Here is a 12,154-nt window from a genome sequence, read left to right on the forward strand (position 1 = left end):
GAGGTATCACCTCACACCAGTCAGAATGGCTATTATCAAAAAGACAAGAAATAACAAGTATTGGTGAGAATGTGCAGAAAGGGGAGTCCTTGTGCACTGTTGGTAGGAATGTAAATTGGTACAGCCACTATGGAAAAACAGTATGGCAGTTCCTCAAAAAATTAAAAACAGAACTACCCTATGATCCAGCAATTCCACTTCTGGGTATCTATCTGAAGTAAATAAAATAAAACTAATAACTCGAAAAGATAAATGCATCCCTACATTCACTGCACATTATTTACAATAGCCAAGATATAGAAACAACCTAAATGCCCACCAAAGGGTGAATGGATAAAAAAGATGTTGTGTGTGTGTGTGTGTGTGTACACACACACACACACACAAGTATGTACATACAGACACACACACACACACACACACACACACACACACACTGGAATATTATTCGTCCACGAAAAAGAAAGAAATCTTGACATTTGTGACAATGTAGATAGACTTTGAGGGCATTATGCTCAGGGAAATACGTCAGAGAAAGGCAAATCCCATATGATCTCACTTTACATGGACTCTAAAAAGCAAAACAGGAGTGCCAGAGTGGCTCAGTAGGTTAAGCTCCAACTTCGGCTAAGATCATGATCTCACAGTTCGCGGGTTCAAGCACCATGTCGGGTTCTGTGCTGACAGCTCAGAGCCTGGGGCCTGCTTTGAATTCTGTGTCTCCCTCTCTCTCTGCCCCTCCCCAGCTTGTGCTCTGTCTCTCACTCTCTCAAAAATAAGTAAACATTAAAAAAATTTTCTTAATAAACAATTAAAAAATAAATAAAAAGCAAAACAAACAAAACAAAAACCAAGTTCACAGATATGGAGACCAGATTAGTGGTTACCAGATGCAGGGGGTGGGAGTGGGAAAAACTGGTGAAGGGAGCCAAAGGGTAGAAACTTCTAGTTATAAAATAAACAACACCATGATGTGATATACAGCGTGGTGACTCTAGTTAATAACACTGTATTGCATATTTCAAAATTGCAAAGAGAGTAAATCTTAAAGTTTCTCATCACAAGAAAAAAATTCTGTAACTATGTACAATGACAGTGTTAACTAGACATGCTGTGGTGATCATTTTACAATATATACAAACATCAAATCACTATGCTGTACACCTGAAAATAATGTACATCAATTATACCTCAAGTTTTAAAAAAGTGTGAAACAGTACATTAGAAGCACACATTGGCAACATATTAACTGTTGTACTTGGCTCTAGAAGTCCACGAATGTGGCAAAAAAAGGAGATAGGAGTCTGGGGACCTGGCTGCCATGCTTATTCTGCAGTGTGACACTGGAGATAATTAAGTTCTCTGAGCCTCAGTTTCCTTATCTGTAAAATAAGAGGCCAGGGTAAATATTCTCTGAAGTCCCATGCCATCATTCAAATATCATACCCTCTAATGTGCCAAAAGCATTATATAATGTCCTAGTAGTCATATCAGCATTATTATTTGAATCCAAAGTAACCTTAATAATATTACATTTACAGAGTTCTTCACAGTTTTCAATGTGTTTTCATGTGCATTATTCTCATGTGACAAGTAACAAGGCAGCATTTTTTCCATATTCTAATAAGGAAGGCTGGCCTCTTAGTCAATGCAAGGTAATAGGAAGCCTCCTGACCTCCAGGGCCTACATTCTGGTCCTGATGTCGCTCCGGCCAAGGAAACCAGCAAGACCCATCACAAGACAGATCCACAGATTTAGGAGTGCCATTCAACAGGGTTGAGGATAAGAAGAGCGATTTACTTATTTATTTTTATGAACTTTTTTAAAAAAGTTTATTTATTTAGAGAGAGAGAGCACAAGCAGGGGAGGGGCAGAGAGAGAGAGGGAGAGGGAGAATTCCAAGGCTCTGTGAGGTCAGCATGGAACCCAATGTGGGGCTCGAACTCACAAACAGCAAGATCACGACCCAAGCCAAAGTCAGACATTTAACCAACTGAGCCACCAGGCGCCCAGACAAAAGCATTTTAAAATCCGTTCCTCGGGGCGCCTGGGTGGCTCAGTCGGTTGAGCGTCCGACTTCAGCTCAGGTCACGATCTCGCGGTCCGCGAGTTCGAGCCCCGCGTCGGGCTCTGGGCTGATGGCTCAGAGCCTGGAGCCTGCTTCCGATTCTGTGTCTCCCTCTCTCTCTGCCCCTCCCCCGTTCATGCTGTGTCTCTCTCTGTCTCAAAAATAAATAAACGAGGGGCGCCTGGGTGGCGCAGTCGGTTAAGCGTCCGACTTCAGCCAGGTCACGATCTCACAGTCTGTGAGTTCGAGCCCCGCGTCAGGCTCTGGGCTGATGGCTCAGAGCCTGGAGCCTGTTTCCGATTCTGTGTCTCCCTCTCTCTCTGCCCCTCCCCTGTTCATGCTCTGTCTCTCTCTGTCCCAAAAATAAATAAACGTTGGAAAAAAAAAAATTTAAAAAAAAAATAAAAAATAAAAATAAATAAATGTTAAAAAAAATTTTTTTAAATAAATAAATAAAATCCGTTCCTCATTTGAGGGGTACAGGCAATTTTCAAGTGAGATGCTTCAGACACTCAGGCATCTGTCACTCTACCAGTGTTCAGCATCAGGATTAAGGACTAAAATGCAAACTTTAATAATTCTTGCCATACTACGTGTCAAGAGACCTTAAAAAGTCTATATCCCTTGAACCAGGAATCTCATTTCTAGAAAAGCCTCCTGAGAAAATAACCAGAGATGTGATAAAAAAATTCAGGTACAGGTATTCCTGGTTTTCTTGTGCTTCTCTTTATCGTACTTTGCAGATACTATATTTTTTACAAATTGGAGATTTGAGGCAATACTGCTTTCAGCAAATCTATCAACACCACTCTTCCAACAACATTTGCTCACTTTGTGTCTTTGTGTCACATTTTGGTAATTCTGGCAATATTTCTTTTTTTTTTAATATGAAATTTATTGTCAAATTGGTTTTCATACAACACCCAGTGCTCATCCCAACAGGTGCCCTCCTCAATGCCCATCACCCACCCTCCCCTCCCTCCCACCCCCCATCAACCCTCAGTTTATTCTCAGTTTTTAAGAGTCTCTTATGTTTTGGCTCCCTCCCTCTCTAACTTTTTTTTTCCTTCCCCTCCCCCATGGTCTTCTGTTAAGTTTCTCAGGATCCATGTAAGAGTGAAAACATATGGTATCTTTCTCTGTATGACTTATTTCACTTAGCATAACACTCTCCAGTTCCATCCACGTTGCTACAAAGGGCCATATTTCATTCTTTCTCATTGCCACGTAGTATTCCATTGTGTATATAAACCACAATTTCTTTATCCATTCATCAGTTGATGGACATTTAGGCTCTTTCCACAATTTGGCTATTGTTGAAAGTGCTACTATAAACATTGGGGTACAAGTGCCCCTATGCATCAGCACTCCTGTATCCCTTGGGCAAATTCCTATCAGTGCTATTGCTGGGTCATAGGGTAGATCTATTTTTAATTTTTTGAGGAACCTCCACACTGTTTTCCAGAGCGGCTGCACCAGTTTGCATTCCCACCAACAGTGCAAGAGGGTTCCCATTTCTCCACATCCTCGCCAGCATCTATAGTCTCCTCATTTGTTCACTTTAGCCACTCTGACTGGCATGAGGTGGTATCTCAGTGTGGTTTTGATTTGCATTTCCCTGCTGAGGAATGATGTTGGACATCTTTTCATGTGCCTGTTGGCCATCTGGATGTCTTCCTTAGAGAAGTGTCTATTCATGTCTTCTGCCCATTTCTTCACTGGATTATTTGATTTTTGGGTGTGGAGTTTGGTGAGTTCTTTATAGATTTTGGATACTAGCCCTTTGTCTGATATGTCACTTGCAAATATCTTTTCCCATTCCGTTGGTTGCCTTTTAGTTTTGTTGATTGTTTCCTTTGCAGTGCAGAAGCCTTTTATCTTCATGAGGTCCCAATAGTTCATTTTTGCTTTTAATTCCCTTGCCTGTGGAGGTGTGTCAAGTACGAAATTGCTGCGGCTGAGGTCAGAGAGGTTTTTTCCTCTTTTCTCCTCTAGGGTTTTGATGGTTTCCTGTCTCATATTCAGGTCTTTCATCCATTTTGAGTTCATCTTTGTGAATGGTGTAAGAAAGTGGTCCAGTTTCATTCTTTTGCATGTTGCTGTCCAGTTCTCCCAGCACCATTTGTTAAAGAGACTGTCTTTTTTTTTTTTTTTTTTTTTTTTTTGCATTGGATATTCTTTCCTGCTTTGTCAAAGATTAGTTGGCCATACTTTTGTGGGTCCAATTCCGGAGTCTCTATTCTATTCCATTGGGCTAGGTGTTTGTTTTGGGGTCAATACCATGCTGTCTTAATGATTACAGCTTTGTAGTAGGGCTAAAGTCTGGGATTGTGATGCATCCCGCTTTGGTCTTCTTCTTCAATATTACTTTGGCTGTTGGGGGTCTTTTGTGGTTCCATGCAAATTTTAGGATTGCTTGTTCTAGCTTCAAGAAGAATGCTGGTGCAATTTTGATTGGGATTGCATTGAATGCATAGATTGCTTTGGGTAGTATTGACATTGTAACAATATTTATTCTTCCAATCCATGAGCACAGTATGTTTTTCCATTTCTTTGTATCTTCTTCAATTTCCTTCATAAGTTTTCAGCATACAGATCTTTTACATCTTTGGTTAGATTTATTCCTAGGTATTTTATGATTCTTGGTGCAGTTGTGAATGGGATCAGTTTCTTTATTTGTCTTTCTGTTACTTATTAGTGTATAAGAATGCAACTGATTCCTGTACATTAATTCTGTATCCTGTGACTTTGCTGAATTCATGTATCAGTTCTAGCAGACTTTTGGTGAGGTCTATTGGGTTTTCCATGCATAATATCATGTCATCTGCAAAAAGTGAAAGCTTGACTTCATCTTTGCCAATTTTGATGCCTTTGATTTCCTTTTGTTGTCTGATTGCTGATGCTAGAATTTCCAACACTATGTTAAACATTAGCAGTGAGAGTGGACATCCCTGTCATGTTCCTGATCTCAGAGGGGAAAGCTCTCAGTTTTTCCCCATTGAGGATGATATTAGCTGGGGCTTTTCATAAACGGCTTTTATGATGTTTAAGTATGTTCCTTCTATCCCAACTCTCTTGAGGGTTTTTATTAAGAAAGGATGCTGAATTTTGTCAAATGTTTTTTCTGCATTGATTGCCAGGATAATATGGGTCTTGTCTTTTCTTTTATTAATGTGATGTATCACAATGATTGATTTGCGAATGTTGAACCAGCCCTGCAGCCCAGGAATGAATCCCACTTGATCATGGTGAATAATTCTTTTTATATGCTGTTGAATTCGATTTACTAGTATCTTGTTGAGAATTTTTGCATCCATATTCATCAGGAATATTGGCTTGTAGTTCTCTTTTTTTGCTGGGTCTCTGTCTGGGAATCAAAGTAATGCTGGCTTCATAGACGGAGTCTGGAAGTTTTCCTTCCCTTTCTACTTTTTGGAACAGCTTGAGAAGGATAGGTATTATCTCTGCTTTAAACGTCTGGTAGAATTCCCCAGGGAAGCCATCTGGTCCTGGACTCTTATTTGTTGGGAGATTTTTGATAACTGATTCAATTTCTTCACTGGTTATGGGCCTGTTCAAGTTTTCTATTTCTTCCTGTTTGAGTTTTGGAAGTGTGTGGGTGCTTAGGAACTTGTCCATTTCTTCCAGGTTGTCCAGTTTGTTGGCATATAATTTTTCATTGTATTCCCTGATAATTGCTTGTATTTCTGAGGGATTGGTGGTAATAATTCCACTTTCATCCATGATTTTATCTATTTGGGTCCTCTCCCTTTTCTTTTTGAGAAGCATGGCTAGAGGTTTATCAATTTTGTTTATTTTTTCAAAAAAACCAACTCTTGGTTTCATTGATCTGCTCTACACTTTTTTTAGATTCTATATTGTTTATTTCTGCTCTGATCTTTATTATTTCTCTTCTTCTGCTGGGTTTGGGGTATCTTTGCTGTTCTGCTTCTATTTCCTTTAGGTGTGGTGTTAGATTTTTATTTGGGATTTTTCTTGTTTGTTGAGACGGGCCTGGACTGCAATGTGTTTTCCTCTCAGAACTGCCTTCGCTGCATCCCAAAGCATTTGGATTGTTGTATTTTCATTTTCATTTGTTACCATATATTTTTTAATTTCTTCTCTAATTGCCTGGTGGACCCATTCATTCTTTAGTAGGGTGTTCTTTAACCTCCATGCTTTTGGAGGTTTTCCAGACTTTTTCCTGTGGTTGATTTCAAGTTTCATAGCATTGTGGTCTGAAAGTGTGCATAGTATGATCTCAGTTCTTTTATACTTATGAAGGGCTGTCTTGTGACCCATTACGTAATCTATCTTGGAGAATGTTCCATGTGCACTCAAGAAGAAAGTATATTCTGTTGCTTTGGGATGCAGAGTTCTAAATGTATCTGTCAAGTCCATCTGATCCAATGTATGATTCAGGGTCCTTGCTTCTTTATTGATTCTTTGTCTAGATGATCTATCCATTTCTGTAAGTGGGGTGTTAAAGTCCCCTGCAATTACCACATTTTTATCAATAAGGTTGCTTATGTTTGTGATTATTTTATATATTTGGGGGCTCCCGTATTTGGTGCATAGACATTTATTATTGTTAGCTCTTCCTAGCGGATAGACCCTGTAATTATTATATAATGATCTTCTTCATCTCTTGTTACAGCCTTTAAAGTCTAGTTTGTCTGATGTAAGTATGGCTACTCCAGCTTTCTTTTGACTTCCAGTAGCATGATAGATAGTTCTCCATCCCCTCACTTTCAATCTGAAGGTGTCCTCTGGTCTAAAATGAGTCTCTTGTAGACAGCAAATAGATGGGTCTTGTTTTTTTTTTTATCCATTCTGATACCCTATGTCTTTTGGATGGAGCATTTATTTAGTCCATTTACATTCAGTGTTACTATGGAAAGATATGTGTTTACAGTCATTGTGATGTCTACAGGTTTCATGCTTGTAGTGATGTCTCTGGTACTTTGTGGTCCTTGTAACATTTCACTCACAGAGTCCTCCTTAGGATCTCTTGTAGGGCTGGTTTAGTGGTGATGAATCCCTTCAGTTTTTGTTTGTTTGGGAAAACCTTTATCTCTCCTTCTATTCCGAATGACAGACTTGCTGGATAAAGGATTCTCAGCTGCATATTTTTTCTGTTCATCACATTGAAGATTTCCTGCCATTCTTTTCTGGCCTGCCAAGTTTCAGTAGATAGGTCTGCTACTACCCTTATGTGTCTACCTTTGTATGTTAAGGCCCATTTATCCATGGCTGCTTTCAGAATTCTCTCTTTATCCTTGTATTTTGCCAGTTGCACTACGATATGTCATGCAGAAGATCAGTTCAAGTGACGTCTGAAGGAAGTTCTCTGTGCCTCTTGGATTTCAATGCCTCTTTCCTTCCCCAGATCAGGGAAGTTCTCAGCTATGATTTGTTCAAGTACATCTTCAGCCCCTTTCTCTCTCTCCTCTTCTTCTAGAATTCCTATGATAAGGATACTGTTCCGTTTGATTGCATCACTTAGTTCTCTAATTCTCCCCTCATACTCCTGGATTTCTTTTTATCTCTTTTTCTCAGCTTCCTCTTTTTCCATAATTTTATCTTCTAATTCACCTATTCTCCCCTCTGCCTCTTCAATCCGTGCTATGGCCGCCTCCATTTTATTTTGCACCTCATTTATAGCATTTTTTTTAAATTCCTCTTGACTATTTTTTAGTCCCTTGATCTCTGTAGCAATAGATTCGTTGCTGTCCTCTATGCTTTTTACAAGCCCAGTGATTAATTTTATGACTATTATTCTAAATTCTTGTTCCGTTATATTGCTTAAATCGGTTTTGATCAATTAATTAGCTGTCGCTACTTCCTGGAGTTTCTTTTGCAGAGAATTCTTCCGGTTCGTCATTTTGAGTAGTATCTGCGGTAGCTCCAAACTGCAGGGAACTTACCCTGCGCTGTCCAGAGAAACTTGTGTTGGTGGGCGGAGCCACAGTCAGACCCGATGTCTGCTCCCAGCCCACCGCTGAGGCCACAGTCAGACTGGTGTGTACCTTATCTTCCCCTCTCCCAGGGGCAGGACTCACTGTGGAGTGGTGTGGCCCCTGTCTGGGCTGCTTGCACACTGCCAGGCTTGTGGTGCTGCTTCAATGGGATCTGGCCAAAGGCATATTAGCCGGGGTGGATCCGCAAGATGCACAGGGGTGAGAGGGACAGGCTCAGCTTGCTTTGCAGTCAGTGGTCCCCTGTGGGAGGGGCCCTGCAGCACCGGGAGGGAGGTAGGCCCGTCAGAGTGATGGATCCACAGAAGCACAGCATTGGGCGTTTGCACGGTGCAAGCAAGTTCATTGACAGGAACTGGTTCCCTTTGGAATTTCGGCCGGGGGATAGGAGAGGGAGATGGCATTTGCCAGCGCCTTTGTTCCCCCACCGAGTTCTGTCCTTCTGGGGCTCAACAATTCTCCCTCCCGGCATCTTCTCACCCTCCCTGCTCTCTGAGGGCAGAGCTGTTGACTTTGAACATTCCAGATGTTACGTCCCGCTGGCTGTCAGAACTCACGGAGTGCGGCCCCTCCGCCTTTGCAAGCCAGACTTCGGGGGCTCTGCCTTGCCTGGCAGGCTGCCCCTCCACCACCCCGGCTCCCTCCCACCAGTCCGTGTAGCATGCACCACCTCTCCACCCTTCCTACCCTCTTCTGTGGACCTCTTGTCTACGCTTGGCCCCAGAGAGTCCGTTCTGCTAGTCTTCCGGCAGTTTTCTGGGTTATTTAGGCAGATGTGGGTGGAATCCAAGCAATCAGAAGGACAAGGAGAGCCCAGTGTCCTCCTAGGGCACCATCTTCTCCTAACTCTACTCAATTCTTGCAATATTTCAAACTTTTTCACTATTATTACATTTGTTATTATGATCTACAATTAGTCATCTTTGATGTTACTAACTGTAATTGTTTGGGGATACTTCAAACTGCACCTATATAAGAAAGTGAATTTAATAAATATGTTTGTTCTGATTGTTCCACGGACCAGCCATTCTCCCATCTCTCTTCCTTTCCCCGGGCCCTCCCTATTCCCTGAGACACAAAAATACTGAAATTAGGCCACTGAATGCCCTAAAATGGCCTCTAAATGCTCAAGTGAAAGGAAGAGTCACTTTAATTTTTTTTAATGTTTATTTTTGAGAGAGAGAGAGAGAGAGAGAGAGAGCGAGCAGGGGAGGGCAGAGAGAGAGACAGAGACATAGGATCTGAAGCAGGCTCCAGGCTCAGACATGTCAGCACAGAGCCCAACACGGGACTCAAACTCTCAAACCACAAGATCATGACCTGAGCCGAAGTCAGCCACTCAACCATCTGAGCCACTCAGGTGCCCCAGGAAGAGTCACTTTGAATCAGAAGCTAGAAATGGTTAAGCTTAGCAAGGAAGGAATGTCAAAAGCTGAGACGGGCTGAAAGTGAAGACACCTGTGCCAGTTAACCAAGTTGTAAACGCAAAGGAAAAGTTCTTGAAGGAAATTCAGAGTGCTACTCCAGTGAACAGATAAATGATAAGAAAGGGTAACAGCCTTATTGCTGAGAAAGTCTGAGTGGTCTGGATAGAAGACTAAAACAGCTAGAACTTTCCTTTAAGCCAAAGCCTAATCCAGAGCAATGTCCTAACTCTTCAATTCTATGAAGGCTGAGAGAAGCAAAGAAGTTGCAGAAGTTTGCAGCCAGCAGAAGCTGGTTCATGAAGTTTGAGGAAAGAAGATGTCTCCATAACATAAAAGTGCAAGGTGAAGCAGCAACTGCTGATGTAGAAGCTGTAACAAGTTATTCAGAAGATCTAGCTAGGATAACTAATTAAGATGGCTGCACCAAAGAACATATTTTCACTGTAGGCGTAACAACCTTCTGTTGGAAGAAGGTGTCATCTAGGACTTTCACAACTAGAAAGAAGGCAATGCCTGGCTTCAGAACTTTAAAGGACAGGGGCACCTGGGTGGCTCAGTCAGTTAAGTGTCCAGCTCTCAATTTCAGCTCAGGTCATGATCTCATGGTTTGACAGCACAGAGCCTGCTTGGGATCTCTCTCCTCTTTCTCTCTCTCTCTCTCTCTCAAAATAAGTAAATAAACATTTCTTTAAAAAAAAAAAAAGCTTTAAAGGACAGACTGACCCTCTTGTTAGAAGCAATGCAGCTGGTGACTTCAGTTGAACTTAATTCTCACTTACCATCCCCAAAATCCTAGGGCCTTTAAGAATTATACTAAATCTGGGGCGCCTGGGTGGCTCAGGCTGTTGAGCGTCCAGCTCTTGATTTTGGCTCAGGTCATGATCTTACAGTTCACAGAGGCCCTGCGTGAGGGCTCCACACCAATGGTGCAGAAGCCGGCTTGTGATTCTCTTTCCCTCTCTTTCTGCCCCTCCCCCACTCATGTGCACGTGTGCATGCACACACCCTCTCTAAATAAATACATAAATACATAAACAAACAAACAGAATTATGCTAAACCTACTCTGTCTGTGCTCTGTAAATAGAAAACAAAGCCTGAATGACAGAACATCTGTTTACAACATGGTTTACTAAATATTTCTAGCCCACTGTTGAGATCTGCTCAGGAAAAAAAAAAAAAAAAAGCTTCCTTTCAAAATGTGACTGCTCATTGACAGTGCACCTGGTCACCCAAGAGCTCAGATGGAGATGTACAACAAGATGAATGCTGTTTTCATGCCTGCAAATACAACATCCATTCTGCAGCCCATAAGTCAAGGAGTAATTTTGACTTTCAAGTCTTATTATTTAGAAATACATTTTGTAAGGCTACACCTGCCAAAGACAGTGATTCCTCTGATGGTTCTGGGCAAAGTAAATGGAAAACCTTCTGGAAAGGATTCGTCATTCTAGATGTCATTAATAATATTCGTGACTCATGGGAAGAGGTCAAAATATCAACATCAACAGTAGTTTGGAAGAAGTTGATTCCAATCTTCATGCATTTTGAGGGGTTCAAGACTTCAGTGGAGGAGATAATGGCAGGGTGGTGGAAACAGCAAGAAAATGAGATTAGAAATGGAGCCTGCAGATATGACTGAATTGCTTCCATCTCACAAAAAAACTTGAACAGATGAGGAATTGCTTCTAAGGGCTGAGCAAAGAAAGTGGTTTCTTGAGATGGAATCTACTCCTGGTGAAGATGCTGTGAAGATTGTTGAAATGACAACAAAGGATTTACAATATTACATAAACTTAGCTGATAAAGCAGCGGGTCGGGGCTTGAGAGGATTGACTCCGTTTTTGAAAGAAGTTCTACTGTGGGTGAAATGCTATCACACAGGATCGCATGCTACAGAGAAATTGTTCCTAAAGGGAAGAGTCAATCAATGCAGCATACTTCACTGTTGTCTTATCAAACTGCCACAGCCACCCCAACCTCCAGCAACCACCACCCTGATCAATCAGCAACCATTGACATTGAGGCAAGACCCTTTATTTTTTTTTTTTAATTTTTTTTTTCAACGTTTTTTATTTATTTTTGGGACAGAGCGAGACAGAGCATGAACGGGGGAGGGGCAGAGAGAGAGGGAGACACAGAATCGGAAACAGGCTCCAGGCTCTGAGCCGAGGCAAGACCCTTTAGCAAAAAGATTATAAGTCACTGAAAGCTCAGATGATGATTAGCGCTTTTTAGCAAAAAAATGTTTTTTAATTAAGGTACATACATTGTTTTTTTTAGACATAATGCTATTGCACACTTAACAGACTACAATATAGTGTAAACATAACCTTTACAGTGGGAAACCAAAAAATTTGTTTGACTCACTTTATTGTGATATTTGCTTTATTGGTCCAGAGCCAAACCTTCAATATCTCTGAAGTAGTTATGTTGATCATGACACAATTTTTAGTAGGAAAATTTGGATCTAAATTTCCATAATCACATGAATTGTGGAATATTCAAATAATGGAATATTATTTCTTAATGTTAGTGATTATTTTACAGAATATTTAATAATATGGAGAATATGTTCCCAATATAATTGCAGGTAGAAAATCTAGATATAAAGCAAACACACAATACACACAGTATCTTATTTTATAAAAAATAAATATAAAAGATGGGAAATGCATTAGA

The 12,154-nt window shown here is 40.9% G+C and overlaps 1 protein-coding gene across 1 annotated transcript in view; it reads right to left on the reverse strand.

The window, feature by feature from the left end:
* Nucleotides 1-12,154, reverse strand: part of SERGEF (secretion regulating guanine nucleotide exchange factor) — a 238,204-nt gene that overhangs the window by 150,193 nt on the left and 75,857 nt on the right.

This window comes from Lynx canadensis, chromosome D1 (genome assembly GCF_007474595.2).
Source record: "Lynx canadensis isolate LIC74 chromosome D1, mLynCan4.pri.v2, whole genome shotgun sequence".
Lineage (NCBI taxonomy): Eukaryota > Metazoa > Chordata > Mammalia > Carnivora > Felidae > Lynx > Lynx canadensis.